Here is a 16,147-nt window from a genome sequence, read left to right as displayed (position 1 = left end):
GAGTCTGGGGAGGATTTCACATCGAGATTTGAAAAGGCAGCCAGAAAATATCAATTCAAGGACAGAGGTGGGTGGCTGCCAGGTCAACTGATTGAGGGCTCTGCAGTGTCTCCAGGATAAACTGATATCATTGGAAAGGCAACAAAGTGACTGCTACGTTGATAGGGTAGGCCCCGGGGCAAAGTACGGCCTCTGAGGATTGGTGGCCTCGGCGTTGGTTGGGTCAGTGTAGAAGGTGGCATGGTGATGATAGAGTGATGGTGGTGATGGAGTGATGGTGGTGATAGAGTGATGGTGGTGATGGAGTGATGGTGGTGATGGAGTGATGGTGGTGATAGAGTGATGGTGGTAATAGAGTGATGGTGGTGATAGAGTGATGGTAGTGATGGAGTGATGGTGGTGATGGAGCGATGGTGATGAAGGAGTGATGGTGGTGATAGAGTGATGGTGGTGATAGAGTGATGGTGGTGATGGAGCGATGGTGGTGATGGAGTGATGGTGGTGATGGAGTGATGGTGGTGAAGGAGTGATGGTGGTGATGGAGTGATGGTGGTGATAGAGTGATGGTGGTGATGGAGTGATGGTGGTGATGGAGTGATGGTGGTGATACAGTGATGGTGATGATACAGTGATGGTGGTGATGGAGTGATGGTGGTGATGGAGTGATGGTGGTGATAGAGTGATGGTGATGATGGAGTGATGGTGATGATACAGTGATGGTGGTGATAGAGTGATGGTGGTGATAGAGTGATGGTGGTGATGGAGTGATGGTGATGATAGAGTGATGGTGATGATGGAGAGATGGTGATGATAGAGTGATGGTGGTGATAGAGTGATGGTGGTGATAGAGTGATGGTGATGATGGAGTGATGGTGGTGATACAGTGATGGTGGTGATACAGTGATGGTGGTGATAGAGTGATGGTGATGATAGAGTGATGGTGATGATGGAGTGATGGTGATGAAGGAGTGATGGTGGTGATAGAGTGATGGTGGTAAGGGAGTGATGGTGATGATGGAGCGATGGTGGTGATGGAGCGATGGTGGTGATGGAGTGATGGTGGTGATGGAGTGATGGTGGTGAAGGAGTGATGGTGGTGAAGGAGTGATGGTGATGATGGAGTGATGGTGGTGATAGAGTGATGGTGATGATTGAGTGATGGTGGTGATGGAGTGATGGTGGTGATGGAGTGATGGTGGTGATGGAGTGATGGTGGTGAAGGAGTGATGGTGATGATGGAGTGATGGTGGTGATAGAGTGATGGTGGTGATGGAGTGATGGTGGTGATGGAGTGATGGTGGTGAAGGAGTGATGGTGATGATGGAGTGATGGTGGTGATAGAGTGATGGTGGTGATGGAGTGATGGTGGTGATAGAGTGATGGTGGTGATAGAGTGATGGTGATGATGGAGTGATGGTGGTGAAGGAGTGATAGTGGTGAAGGAGTGATGGTGGTGATGGAGTGATGGTGATGATAGAGTGATGGTGGTGATAGAGTGATGGTGGTGATGGAGTGATGGTGGTGATAGAGTGATGGTGGTGATGGAGTGATGGTGGTGATAGAGTGATGGTGGTGATGGAGTGATGGTGATGATAGAGTGATGGTGATGATGGAGTGATGGTGGTGATAGAGTGATGGTGATGATAGAGTGATGGTGATGATGGAGTGATGGTGGTGAAGGAGTGATAGTGGTGATAGAGTGATGGTAGTGATGGAGTGATGGTGATGATGGAGTGATGGTGGTGATAGAGTGATGGTGGTGATAGAGTGATGGTGATGATGGAGTGATGGTGGTGATAGAGTGATGGTGGTGATAGAGTGATGGTGATGATAGAGTGATGGTGATGATGGAGTGATGGTGATGATGGAGTGATGGTGATGATGGAGTGATAGTGGTGAAGGAGTGATGGTGGTGATAGAGTGATGGTGGTGATAGAGTGATGGTGGTGATGGAGTGATGGTGGTGATAGAGTGATGGTGGTGATGGAGTGATGGTGGTGATGGAGTGATGATGGTGATGGAGTGATGGTGGTGATAGAGTGATGGTGATGATGGAGTGATGGTGGTGATAGAGTGATGATGGTGATAGAGTGATGGTGGTGATGGAGTGATGGTGATGATAGAGTGATGGTGGTGATAGAGTGATGGTGATGATGGAGTGATGGTGGTGATAGAGTGATGGTGGTGATGGAGTGATGGTGGTGATGGAGTGATGGTGGTGATAGAGTGATGGTGGTGATGGAGTGATGGTGGTGATGGAGTGATGTTGATGAAGGAGTGATGGTGGTGATAGAGTGATGGTGGTGATGGAGTGATGGTGGTGATGGAGTGATGATGGTGATAGAGTGATGGTGGTGATGGAGTGATGGTGGTGATGGAGTGATGTTGATGAAGGAGTGATGGTGGTGATAGAGTGGTGGTGGTGATGGAGTGATGGTGGTGATGGAGTGATGGTGGTGATAGAGTGATGGTGGTGAAGGAGGGACGGTGGTGATAGAGTGATGGTGGCGATGGAGGGATGGTGGTGATAGAGTGATGGTGGTGATAGAGTGATGGTGATGATGGAGTGATGGTGGTGATAGAGTGATGGTGGGGATAGAGTGATGGTGGTGATGGAGTGATGGTGGTGAAGGAGTGATGGTGGTGATGGAGTGATGGTGGTGAAGGAGTGATGGTGGTGATAGAGTGATGGTGATGATAGAGTGATGGTGGTGATGGAGTGATGGTGGTGATGGAGTGATGGTGGTGATAGAGTGATGGTGATGATGGAGTGATGGTGATGATACAGTGATGGTGGTGATAGAGTGATGGTGGTGATAGAGTGATGGTGGTGATGGAGTGATGGTGATGATAGAGTGATGGTGATGATGGAGAGATGGTGATGATAGAGTGATGGTGGTGATAGAGTGATGGTGGTGATAGAGTGATGGTGATGATGGAGTGATGGTGGTGATACAGTGATGGTGGTGATACAGTGATGGTGGTGATAGAGTGATGGTGATGATAGAGTGGTGGTGATGATGGAGTGATGGTGATGAAGGAGTGATGGTGGTGATAGAGTGATGGTGGTAAGGGAGTGATGGTGATGATGGAGCGATGGTGGTGATGGAGCGATGGTGGTGATGGAGTGATGGTGGTGATGGAGTGATGGTGGTGAAGGAGTGATGGTGGTGAAGGAGTGATGGTGATGATGGAGTGATGGTGGTGATAGAGTGATGGTGATGATTGAGTGATGGTGGTGATGGAGTGATGGTGGTGATGGAGTGATGGTGGTGATGGAGTGATGGTGGTGAAGGAGTGATGGTGATGATGGAGTGATGGTGGTGATAGAGTGATGGTGGTGATGGAGTGATGGTGGTGATGGAGTGATGGTGGTGAAGGAGTGATGGTGATGATGGAGTGATGGTGGTGATAGAGTGATGGTGGTGATGGAGTGATGGTGGTGATAGAGTGATGGTGGTGATAGAGTGATGGTGATGATGGAGTGATGGTGGTGAAGGAGTGATAGTGGTGAAGGAGTGATGGTGGTGATGGAGTGATGGTGATGATAGAGTGATGGTGGTGATAGAGTGATGGTGGTGATGGAGTGATGGTGGTGATAGAGTGATGGTGGTGATGGAGTGATGGTGGTGATAGAGTGATGGTGGTGATGGAGTGATGGTGATGATAGAGTGATGGTGATGATGGAGTGATGGTGGTGATAGAGTGATGGTGATGATAGAGTGATGGTGATGATGGAGTGATGGTGGTGAAGGAGTGATAGTGGTGATAGAGTGATGGTGGTGATGGAGTGATGGTGATGATGGAGTGATGGTGGTGATAGAGTGATGGTGGTGATAGAGTGATGGTGATGATGGAGTGATGGTGGTGATAGAGTGATGGTGGTGATAGAGTGATGGTGATGATAGAGTGATGGTGATGATGGAGTGATGGTGATGATGGAGTGATGGTGATGATGGAGTGATGGTGGTGAAGGAGTGATAGTGGTGAAGGAGTGATGGTGGTGATAGAGTGATGGTGGTGATAGAGTGATGGTGGTGATGGAGTGATGGTGGTGATAGAGTGATGGTGGTGATGGAGTGATGGTGGTGATGGAGTGATGATGGTGATGGAGTGATGGTGGTGATAGAGTGATGGTGATGATGGAGTGATGGTGGTGATAGAGTGATGATGGTGATAGAGTGATGGTGGTGATGGAGTGATGGTGATGATAGAGTGATGGTGGTGATAGAGTGATGGTGATGATGGAGTGATGGTGGTGATAGAGTGATGGTGGTGATGGAGTGATGGTGGTGATGGAGTGATGGTGGTGATGGAGTGATGTTGATGAAGGAGTGATGGTGGTGATAGAGTGATGGTGGTGATGGAGTGATGGTGGTGATGGAGTGATGATGGTGATAGAGTGATGGTGGTGATGGAGTGATGGTGGTGATGGAGTGATGTTGATGAAGGAGTGATGGTGGTGATAGAGTGGTGGTGGTGATGGAGTGATGGTGGTGATGGAGTGATGGTGCTGATAGAGTGATGGTGGTGAAGGAGGGACGGTGGTGATAGAGTGATGGTGGCGAAGGAGGGATGGTGGTGATAGAGTGATGGTGGTGATAGAGTGATGGTGATGATGGAGTGATGGTGGTGATAGAGTGATGGTGGGGATAGAGTGATGGTGGTGATGGAGTGATGGTGGTGAAGGAGTGATGGTGGTGATGGAGTGATGGTGGTGAAGGAGTGATGGTGGTGATAGAGTGATGGTGATGATAGAGTGATGGTGATGATGGAGGGATGGTGGTGAAGGAGTGTTGGTGGTGATAGAGTGATGGTGGTGAAGGAGGGATGGTGGTGATAGAGTGATGGTGGTGAAAGAGTGATGGTGGTGATAGAGTGATGGTGATGATAGAGTGATGGTGGTGATGGAGTGATGGTGATGATAGAGTGATGGTGATGATGGAGCGATGGTGGTGATAGAGTGATGGTGGTGAAGGAGTGATGGTGGTGATGGAGTGATGGTGGTGAAGGAGCGATGGTGATGATAGAGTGATGGTGATGATGGAGGGATGGTGGTGAAGGAGTGTTGGTGGTGATAGAGTGATGGTGGTGAAGGAGGGATGGTGGTGATAGAGTGATGGTGATGATAGAGTGATGGTGGTGATGGAGTGATGGTGATGATGGAGTGATGGTGGTGATGGAGTGATGGTGGTGATGGAGCGATGGTGGTGATGGAGCGATGGTGGTGATGGAGCGATGGTGGTGATGGAGCGATGGTGGTGATAGAGTGATGGTGATGATGGAGTGATGGTGGTGATGGAGTGATGGTGGTGATAGAGTGATGGTGATGATAGAGTGATGATGGTGATGGAGTGATGATGGTGATAGAGTGATGGTGGTGATGGAGTGATGGTGGTGAAGGAGTGATGGTGGTGAAGGAGTGATGGTGATGATGGAGTGATGGTGGTGATAGAGTGATGGTGATGATAGAGTGATGGTGATGATGGAGTGATGGTGGTGAAGGAGTGATAGTGGTGATAGAGTGATGGTGGTGATGGAGTGATGGTGATGATAGAGTGATGGTGATGATGGAGTGATGGTGGTGATGGAGCGATGGTGGTGATGGAGTGATGGTGGTGATGGAGCGATGGTGGTGATAGAGTGATGGTGATGATGGAGTGATGGTGGTGATGGAGTGATGGTGGTGATGGAGCGATGGTGGTGATGGAGCGATGGTGATGATGGAGTGATGGTGGTGATAGAGTGATGGTGGTGATAGAGTGATGGTGATGATGGAGTGATGGTGGTGAAGGAGTGATAGTGGTGAAGGAGTGATGGTGGTGATAGAGTGATGGTGGTGATAGAGTGATGGTGATGATGTAGTGATGGTGGTGATGGAGTGATGGTGGTGATAGAGTGATGGTGGTGATAGAGTGATGGTGATGATGGAGTGATGGTGGTGATAGAGTGATGGTGATGATGGAGTGATGGTGGTGAAGGAGTGATGGTGGTGATGGAGTGATGGTGGTGATAGAGTGATGGTGGTGATGGAGTGATGGTGATGATACAGTGATGGTGATGATGGAGAGATGGTGATGATAGAGTGATGGTGGTGATAGAGTGATGGTGGTGATAGAGTGATGGTGATGATGGAGTGATGGTGGTGATACAGTGATGGTGGTGATACAGTGATGGTGGTGATAGAGTGATGGTGATGATAGAGTGATGGTGATGATGGAGTGATGGTGATGAAGGAGTGATGGTGGTGATAGAGTGATGGTGGTAAGGGAGTGATGGTGATGATGGAGCGATGGTGGTGATGGAGCGATGGTGGTGATGGAGTGATGGTGGTGATGGAGTGATGGTGGTGAAGGAGTGATGGTGGTGAAGGAGTGATGGTGATGATGGAGTGATGGTGGTGATAGAGTGATGGTGATGATTGAGTGATGGTGGTGATGGAGTGATGGTGGTGATGGAGTGATGGTGGTGATGGAGTGATGGTGGTGAAGGAGTGATGGTGATGATGGAGTGATGGTGGTGATAGAGTGATGGTGGTGATGGAGTGATGGTGGTGATGGAGTGATGGTGGTGAAGGAGTGATGGTGATGATGGAGTGATGGTGGTGATAGAGTGATGGTGGTGATGGAGTGATGGTGGTGATAGAGTGATGGTGGTGATAGAGTGATGGTGATGATGGAGTGATGGTGGTGAAGGAGTGATAGTGGTGAAGGAGTGATGGTGGTGATGGAGTGATGGTGATGATAGAGTGATGGTGGTGATAGAGTGATGGTGGTGATGGAGTGATGGTGGTGATAGAGTGATGGTGGTGATGGAGTGATGGTGGTGATAGAGTGATGGTGGTGATGGAGTGATGGTGATGATAGAGTGATGGTGATGATGGAGTGATGGTGGTGATAGAGTGATGGTGATGATAGAGTGATGGTGATGATGGAGTGATGGTGGTGAAGGAGTGATAGTGGTGATAGAGTGATGGTGGTGATGGAGTGATGGTGATGATGGAGTGATGGTGGTGATAGAGTGATGGTGGTGATAGAGTGATGGTGATGATGGAGTGATGGTGGTGATAGAGTGATGGTGGTGATAGAGTGATGGTGATGATAGAGTGATGGTGATGATGGAGTGATGGTGATGATGGAGTGATGGTGGTGAAGGAGTGATAGTGGTGAAGGAGTGATGGTGGTGATAGAGTGATGGTGGTGATAGAGTGATGGTGGTGATGGAGTGATGGTGGTGATAGAGTGATGGTGGTGATGGAGTGATGGTGGTGATGGAGTGATGATGGTGATGGAGTGATGGTGGTGATAGAGTGATGGTGATGATGGAGTGATGGTGGTGATAGAGTGATGATGGTGATAGAGTGATGGTGGTGATGGAGTGATGGTGATGATAGAGTGATGGTGGTGATAGAGTGATGGTGATGATGGAGTGATGGTGGTGATAGAGTGATGGTGGTGATGGAGTGATGGTGGTGATGGAGTGATGGTGGTGATAGAGTGATGGTGGTGATGGAGTGATGGTGGTGATGGAGTGATGTTGATGAAGGAGTGATGGTGGTGATAGAGTGATGGTGGTGATGGAGTGATGGTGGTGATGGAGTGATGATGGTGATAGAGTGATGGTGGTGATGGAGTGATGGTGGTGATGGAGTGATGTTGATGAAGGAGTGATGGTGGTGATAGAGTGGTGGTGGTGATGGAGTGATGGTGGTGATGGAGTGATGGTGGTGATAGAGTGATGGTGGTGAAGGAGGGACGGTGGTGATAGAGTGATGGTGGCGAAGGAGGGATGGTGGTGATAGAGTGATGGTGGTGATAGAGTGATGGTGATGATGGAGTGATGGTGGTGATAGAGTGATGGTGGGGATAGAGTGATGGTGGTGATGGAGTGATGGTGGTGAAGGAGTGATGGTGGTGATGGAGTGATGGTGGTGAAGGAGTGATGGTGGTGATAGAGTGATGGTGATGATAGAGTGATGGTGATGATGGAGGGATGGTGGTGAAGGAGTGTTGGTGGTGATAGAGTGATGGTGGTGAAGGAGGGATGGTGGTGATAGAGTGATGGTGGTGAAAGAGTGATGGTGGTGATAGAGTGATGGTGATGATAGAGTGATGGTGGTGATGGAGTGATGGTGATGATAGAGTGATGGTGATGATGGAGCGATGGTGGTGATAGAGTGATGGTGGTGAAGGAGTGATGGTGGTGATGGAGTGATGGTGGTGAAGGAGCGATGGTGATGATAGAGTGATGGTGATGATGGAGGGATGGTGGTGAAGGAGTGTTGGTGGTGATAGAGTGATGGTGGTGAAGGAGGGATGGTGGTGATAGAGTGATGGTGATGATAGAGTGATGGTGGTGATGGAGTGATGGTGATGATGGAGTGATGGTGGTGATGGAGTGATGGTGGTGATGGAGCGATGGTGGTGATGGAGCGATGGTGGTGATGGAGCGATGGTGGTGATGGAGCGATGGTGGTGATAGAGTGATGGTGATGATGGAGTGATGGTGGTGATGGAGTGATGGTGGTGATAGAGTGATGGTGATGATAGAGTGATGATGGTGATGGAGTGATGATGGTGATAGAGTGATGGTGGTGATGGAGTGATGGTGGTGAAGGAGTGATGGTGGTGAAGGAGTGATGGTGATGATGGAGTGATGGTGGTGATAGAGTGATGGTGATGATAGAGTGATGGTGATGATGGAGTGATGGTGGTGAAGGAGTGATAGTGGTGATAGAGTGATGGTGGTGATGGAGTGATGGTGATGATAGAGTGATGGTGATGATGGAGTGATGGTGGTGATGGAGCGATGGTGGTGATGGAGTGATGGTGGTGATGGAGCGATGGTGGTGATAGAGTGATGGTGATGATGGAGTGATGGTGGTGATGGAGTGATGGTGGTGATGGAGCGATGGTGGTGATGGAGCGATGGTGATGATGGAGTGATGGTGGTGATAGAGTGATGGTGGTGATAGAGTGATGGTGATGATGGAGTGATGGTGGTGAAGGAGTGATAGTGGTGAAGGAGTGATGGTGGTGATAGAGTGATGGTGGTGATAGAGTGATGGTGATGATGTAGTGATGGTGGTGATGGAGTGATGGTGGTGATAGAGTGATGGTGGTGATAGAGTGATGGTGATGATGGAGTGATGGTGGTGATAGAGTGATGGTGATGATGGAGTGATGGTGGTGAAGGAGTGATGGTGGTGATGGAGTGATGGTGGTGATAGAGTGATGGTGGTGATGGAGCGATGGTGGTGATAGAGTGATGGTGGTGATAGAGTGATGGTGGTGATGGAGCGATGGTGGTGATAGAGTGATGGTGATGATGGAGTGATGGTGGTGATGGCGCGATGTTGGTGATAGAGTGATGGTGGTGATGGAGCGATAGTGGTGATGGAGTGATGGTGGTGAGAGAGTGATGGTGATGATGGAGCGATGGTGATGATGGAGCGATGGTGGCGATGGAGTGATGGTGGTGATGGAGTGATGGTGGTGAAGGAGCGATGGTGGTGAAGGAGTGATGGTGGTGAAGGAGGGATGGTGGTGATGGAGTGATGGTGGTGATAGAGTGATGGTGGTGATACAGTGATGGTGGTGATGGAGCGATGGTGGTGGTAGAGTGATGGTGATGAAGGAGGGATGGTGGTGATGGAGTGATGGTAGTGATAGAGTGATGGTGGTGATACAGTGATGGTGGTGATGGAGCGATGGTGGTGATGGAGTGATGGTGGTGATGGAGTGATGGTGGTGATGGAGCGATGGTGGTGATGGAGTGATGGTGATGATGGAGCGATGGTGGTGATGGAGTGATGGTGGTGATGGAGTGATGGTGATGATGGAGTGATGGTGGTGATGGAGTGATGGTGGTGATAGAGTGATGGTGGTGATAGAGTGATGGTGATGATGGAGTGATGGTGGTGATGGAGCGATGGTGGTGATGGAGTGATGGTGGTGATGGAGTGATGGTGGTGATGGAGTGATGGTGGTGATAGAGTGATGGTGATGATGGAGTGATGGTGGTGATGGAGTGATGGTGATGATGGAGCGATGGAGCGATGGTGGTGATGGAGTGATGGTGGTGATAGAGTGATGGTGATGATGGAGTGATGGTGATAGACCGATGGTGGTGATAGAGTGATGGTGGTGATAGAGTGATGGTGGAGATGGAGTGATGGTGATGAAGGAGTGATGGTGGTGATGGAGTGATGGTGGTGAAGGTATCGTTGTCAGTGATGTGCTGGCTCAGGACTGACCGATGGACTCTCTTCAATTTATATCTTTCTTTCTTTTTCCTTATTCATAAATTATTCAAAATGGCACCATATCGTGGTGATGCAAGAAAGCCTCTCACTCTAATTTATTGTATTCTCTTTTAAAATACATGCAGCAATAAAGTCAAAATCAAACCAAACAGAGCAATGTGGTAAACCAGCGAGCAATGCTTATATAAAAAGGTATAATTTTCATTGTTTCTTCTGTCACGAACCACAATGGTTTTGTTTCCTGAACAATTGCAAAATGCTGCAGCCTATCTCAGTCAACCAGGAGATGCAAGGTCCAGATATTATGACCTGTTGTCGGGTTTACATCATGCCACAGAAACTGAGTTAGTTTAGGGAGAAGCCTGGGGAAGCTGCAGAGACATCGATACTTTCTCGGTGACCAATTCAGGGCCAGCCCCAGAGGAGACAGGAAAATCTAGTCAGGGATCTGCCTGGGTTCATCTCTCAGAAATAGAGTCTCACCAAATACACTGCCAGCTGAATTCAGACCAAACATTCCCCTTCCCTGACCATCAACCACCACCGCAGCCCAACCACATCTCAGACCTTGATCAGATGGGCCAATGGGATAAGGAGTGACAGATGGGGTTTAATTTAAATAAATGTGAGCTGCTACATTTTGGAAGAGCAAATTAGATCAGGACTTATACACTTAATGGTAAGGACCTGGGGAGTATTTTCAAAAAGAGTGGCGCTGGAAAAGCACAGCAGGTCAGGCAGCACTGAGACAGTGGCCTAATGCTCCATCTCCTACCATGACTTTGTCTAGCCCACAAGAGTGCACTGGGCTGAGGGATCTGAGCTTCATTATAGAGACAGAGTCAGCCATACTCTGGAGAACCATCATAGTTTTCCTACAGTGTGGGGTCAGGCCATTTGGCCCATTGAGTCCACACCCAACCTTCCAAACACTATCCCACCCAGACCCAACCCCTTATCCAATTCCTGCAACCCTGCATTCCTCACGGCTCACCCACCTAGCCTACACATCCCTGAACACTACAGGCAGTTTCCCATTGCTAATCCACTGCACATCTTTGGATTGTGGGAGGAGACCGGAGCACCTGGAGGAAACCCACGCAGACACAGGGAGCATGTGCAAACTCCACACAGAGTCACCTTACAAGCCTTAAACTAAAGTAATTGGAGAGCTGGCAGTATTTTGGAACAAATCCGAATGATGCTTTTTTTTCAAAGTGGAGATCAGAACCTTAAGAAAAATCTCCAGGTTGTGTGAGTGGAATGTCAGTTAGTGGGAGTCAGTGTGGCGTGAGAGAGAGCTGAAACCTCCTCCAACTCTCTGGAGAAGTGTCTTTCCAAAGGGAAAGTGCAGTGACACAGCAAGCAGTGAGTTTGACAAAATGCCCTGACAGATGTCCGTTGACAGGGCTGACTCAGGGCTTTGGTGGTGGCTCACATATCTCCCTGAGAATGTACAAGGTAGTTACTGAAGATCAGAAAACAAGATTATTTAACACTGAATTACATAAGTGGAAGGGGAAACCCCCGAGATAGAGTCACAGAGATGTACAGCACAGAAACAAACCCTTTGATCTAACTCGTCCATACAAACCATATATCCCAACCCAATCTAGTCCCATTTGCCAGCACTTGGCCCATATCCCTCCAAACCTTTCCTGTTCATATCCCCATCCAGATGCTTTTTAAAAGTTATAATTGTACCAGCCTCCACCACTTCCTCTGGCAGCTCGTTCCATACATGCACCACCCTCTGTATGAAAATGTTGCCCCTTAGGTCCCTTTTATATCTTTCCCCTCTCACCCTATACTTATGCCCCTCTAGTTCTGGACTCCCCACCCCAGGGAAAAGGCCTTGTCCATTTACCCTACCCATGCCCCTCATGATTTTGTAAACCTCTATAAGGTCACCCCCTCAGCCTCCAACGCTCCAGGGAAAACAGCCCCAGCCTGTTCAGCCTCTCCCTATAACTTAAATCCTCCAACCCTGGCAACATCCTTGCAAATCTTTACTGAATCCTTTCAAGTTTCACAACATCCTTCTGATAGGAAGGAGGCTAGACTGAACACAGTTTTCCAAAAGATGGCCTAAGCAATGTCCTGTACAACCGCGACATGACCTCCCAACTCCTGTACCATTCCTGACGAAGGGCTAATGCCTGAAACGTGGACTCTCCCAATCCTCGAGTGTTGGCTGACCCGCTGTGCTTTGACTCTCCAGCATCGACAGTCCTTCCTTTCTTCTGTGGAGTGCGACTGAACAAAGAGACCTTGAGGTGCAGGTTCATAGCTCCTTGAAAGTGAAGTCATAGTAGACAGGATGGTGAATAAGACACTTGGTATGCTTTCCTTTATTGGTCAGAGTATTGAGTACAGGAGTTGGGAGGTCATGTTGCGGCTGTACAGGACATTGGTTAGGCCACTTCTGGAGTACTGTGTGGGGTTTGCACATTTTCCCCGGATCTGCGTGGGTTTCCTCTAGGAGCTCCAGTTTCCTCCCACAGTCCAAAGGTTAGGGTGAATTGGCCATGGGAAATTGCCCCATAGTGTCTAGGGAAGTACAGGCTAGGTGGGTGAGCTAAGGGAACTGCAGAGTTATAGGGTTAGGGTAGGGGGGGTGGGGCTGGGTGGAATGCTGTTTGGAGGGTTGGTGTGGACTCAATGGGCCAAATGGCCTGCCCCAAACTGTAGGAAAACTATGATGGTTCTCCAGAGTATGTCTGACTCTGTCTCTATCCTGAAGCTCAGATCCCTCAGCCCAGGGCACTCTTGTGGGCTAGACAAAGTCATGGTAGAAGATGGAGCATTAGGCCACTGCCCCAGTGCAAGACTGAGAGAAGGAGTGATTTCTTCACTCAGAGCCTGGTGAAGTTTTGGAATTCTCTTCCCCAGAGAGGGATCAATGTTCTGTTGCTGAGATTGATAGATTTGTGAATACCACAAAGATTAAGGGCCCTGGGGAGTGAGAGTGGGAGGGTGGTGATATGGACAAGTGAGCAAATGCTTGTAGATGGGGAACAGGTGAAGTTCCATGTCTTGGCAGGAGGAGTAGAAGATCAGACTGGATGGGAGGACTGGCCTACTTTGGCTCCTGTTACTATGGTATCACAGTAGAAGATCATCCGTGGTCCTGGAAAATAGTGGAATCAGCCCAATGGGCTGAATAATCTCCTCCTGTTTTTCTAGACATTTTAACTGGGGAAAGATGGGGAATACAGTCCCACAGAAATGAACAGAGAAAGATTCTGTCAAAGAAACAGATGAATGTTTCTTTGGCGTATGTTGAGAAAAGTGAATTGTCAAAAGTTCCAGAGATTTACAGAGAGCTAGTTGATTATATGCTGTCTATTAAAGGTTTGGAAATTGTCATTTATTGCCTCTTTGCCACCTTCTTCAGTCTATTTGATTTTGTTTTGAGTTTCATATCTCCTCCAGCTCAAAGGGTGGAGGGATTGGCTTTTTACTCAACAATTTGTGGTGCACGGACATTGTAACCCTGGGCAGCCATTGCTCCCCAAACCTTGAACTCCTCACCCTCAAATGCTGCCCCTTCTATCTATCACGGGAATTTCCCACTGCTCCACTAACTGCTGTGTTCATGCTGACACAAGCAAAGGTTGAGGAAGTTCTGGATGTGCGGTACTCCCCCACTGACACCCCGAAGACGGAATACCCGAGGCCCTGTTATTGTAAGCAGCGACTTCAATCCAGCCAACCTAAAGAAGGTGTTGCCCAAGTACCACCAGAACATTACCTGCCCCACTAGGGGCCCGAACATTTTAGACCACCGCTACACCACTGTGAAAGATGTCTACCGCTCCATCCCCCCGCCCTCATTTCGGGAACTCCGACCACAATGCAGTGTTTTTTCTCCAGCTTACAGGCAGAAGCTCAAGCAGGAGACCCCCTCGCGGATACAGGTCCAGTGCTGGTCGGAGGAGGCAGAGGATCAACTCTGGTACTGTCTGGAATCAGCTGATTGGGGCCGTGTTCAAACAGTCCACAAAACCAAGGACCCCATTATTGACTTTCGGCGGGATGTTACTCATGCCCCCCTACACATTAACAGCACAGAGGTGGAACGAGTGGAGAGTGTCAAGCTCCTGGGAGTGGTCATCCACAACAAGCTTTCTTGGACTCTTCATGTGGACGCACTGGTTACAAAGGCCCAACAACATCTCTTCTTCTTCAGGCAACTGAGGAAATTTGGCATGACGGTGAATACCCTTGCCAACTTTTACAGGTGCGCCATCGAGAGCATTCTGCCTGGATGTATCACCACCTGGTATGGCAGTTGTACCATTTAAGATTGGAGACAGTTACAGAGAGCGGTGAACTTGGCCCGGACAATCACGAAGGCCAACCTCCCATCTATAGAATCCATCTACCAGGCCCACTGTCAAGGAAAGGTCACCAGCATTCTCAAAGATCCATCCCACCCTGGCAATGTTTTTTCTACAACCTCTACCATCGGGGAGAAGGTACAGAAGCCTGAACACACGCACCAGCCGGTTTCGGAACAGTTTCTACCCCACTGTTGTTAGAATACTGAATGGACTCACAAACTCTTAACATTCGCCTGTACCTGTGTTTTTGTTTATGCCGCTGTTAACCTATTATTTACTATCTATGTTACTTAACTCTGGGATCTGCCTGTATTGCTCACAAGACAAAGCTTTTCACTGTACCTCGGTACACAGGACAATAAGTTCAATTCGATTCAATTCCTCTGCAATCTTGAGCGTTTTCATATAAACTCCAACTAGATCTAAGCTCACTCAAGAACCTCTGGTTAATTTATATAAACACCAGCAGAGAACTGTACCTGGAAACTGCTGTCATTGAACTTAAACATGAAATGAAACAATCATCAACCTTGCATTTATAAAAAAACACACAATGTGCAACTCACAATCCTCCAAAATACTTAATAATCAATAAAATCTATTTGTTTAAATGTCTTACCTCAATGAAGGAACCAGGTAATGACAACTCGACTCAAAATGCGCCCTCTGTCTCTCTCCCAATGCCTCCCCTTCTCAATCTTCCAGTTTCTCTCTCTCTCCTAATCTGAGCACCTCACTGTGTCATTCTTTGTGTGTCAGCCTCTCTCTGTGTCTCCAACAATCTGAGTCAGATTTTTTAAAGCTACTATTTCAGTCCTCACTGGGTTAAAATGAGACAGGAAGTGGGTTTAATTTCAAACAAAACTTTTTTAAAATGTATTTTCCCAGCTGTGTACTGTTCAGACTGAGACACCAAACTTAGCTGTTTGAAATGAGTTTTATCTTTGACTGAGTAGCAGCAGTGATGAACTTAACTGAAAGTAACGTTCAGAACCTTATAAGCTCAGGCCACTTCACACACACGCACACACACTTCCCAAACTTGTCAATTTCCTGTCCAATTTGGTGAAAAACTGCTTGTTCGTTTCTGACAAATAAAATCACTAGCCACAACTTTCACTGTCTCAGTAACAGACTGTGCACGCGAATCATAATGAACTGACTGGGTCTACATCCTGAAACCATTACAAACACTAGACCTCACAGTACACACCTCATCCACAAATATTATAGATTGGAGAGAGAAAGAGAGAGAGGTGGAGGATAGAGAGGTGGAGAGGAGGGAGAGAGAGGTGGAGAGGAGGGAGAGAGAGGTGGAGAGGAGGGAGAGAGAGGTGGAGAGGAGGGAGAGAGAGGTGGAGAGGAGGGAGAGAGAGGCAGTGAGGGGAAGTGAGAGAGAGGCAGAGGGGAGAGAGAGAGAGGCAGTGAGGGGAAGTGAGAGAGAAGCAAGGGGGTGAGAGAGAGGCAAAGAGAGGAGACAGAGGCGGAGGGGAAGACAGAGGCGGAGGGGAAGGGGGGAGAGACAGGTGGGGGAGAT

General features: G+C 48.4%; 1 protein-coding gene across 1 annotated transcript in view; it reads right to left on the bottom strand.

Moving 5' to 3' along the window:
* LOC140476059 (probable G-protein coupled receptor 132) overlaps positions 1–15,316 on the bottom strand; it is a 102,707-nt gene extending 87,391 nt beyond the window's left edge. The window contains exon 1 of the mRNA XM_072568032.1: positions 15,230–15,316. The gene's annotated coding sequence lies outside the window, so the exon portion shown is untranslated. The remainder of the gene's footprint in view (positions 1–15,229) is intronic.
* Positions 15,317–16,147: the final 831 nt, after the last annotated feature.

This window comes from Chiloscyllium punctatum, chromosome 4 (genome assembly GCF_047496795.1).
Source record: "Chiloscyllium punctatum isolate Juve2018m chromosome 4, sChiPun1.3, whole genome shotgun sequence".
NCBI classification, from domain to species: Eukaryota; Metazoa; Chordata; class Chondrichthyes; order Orectolobiformes; family Hemiscylliidae; genus Chiloscyllium; species Chiloscyllium punctatum.
Note: the sequence above shows the minus strand (reverse complement) of the source record. Positions and strands in the feature narration are given on the sequence as shown.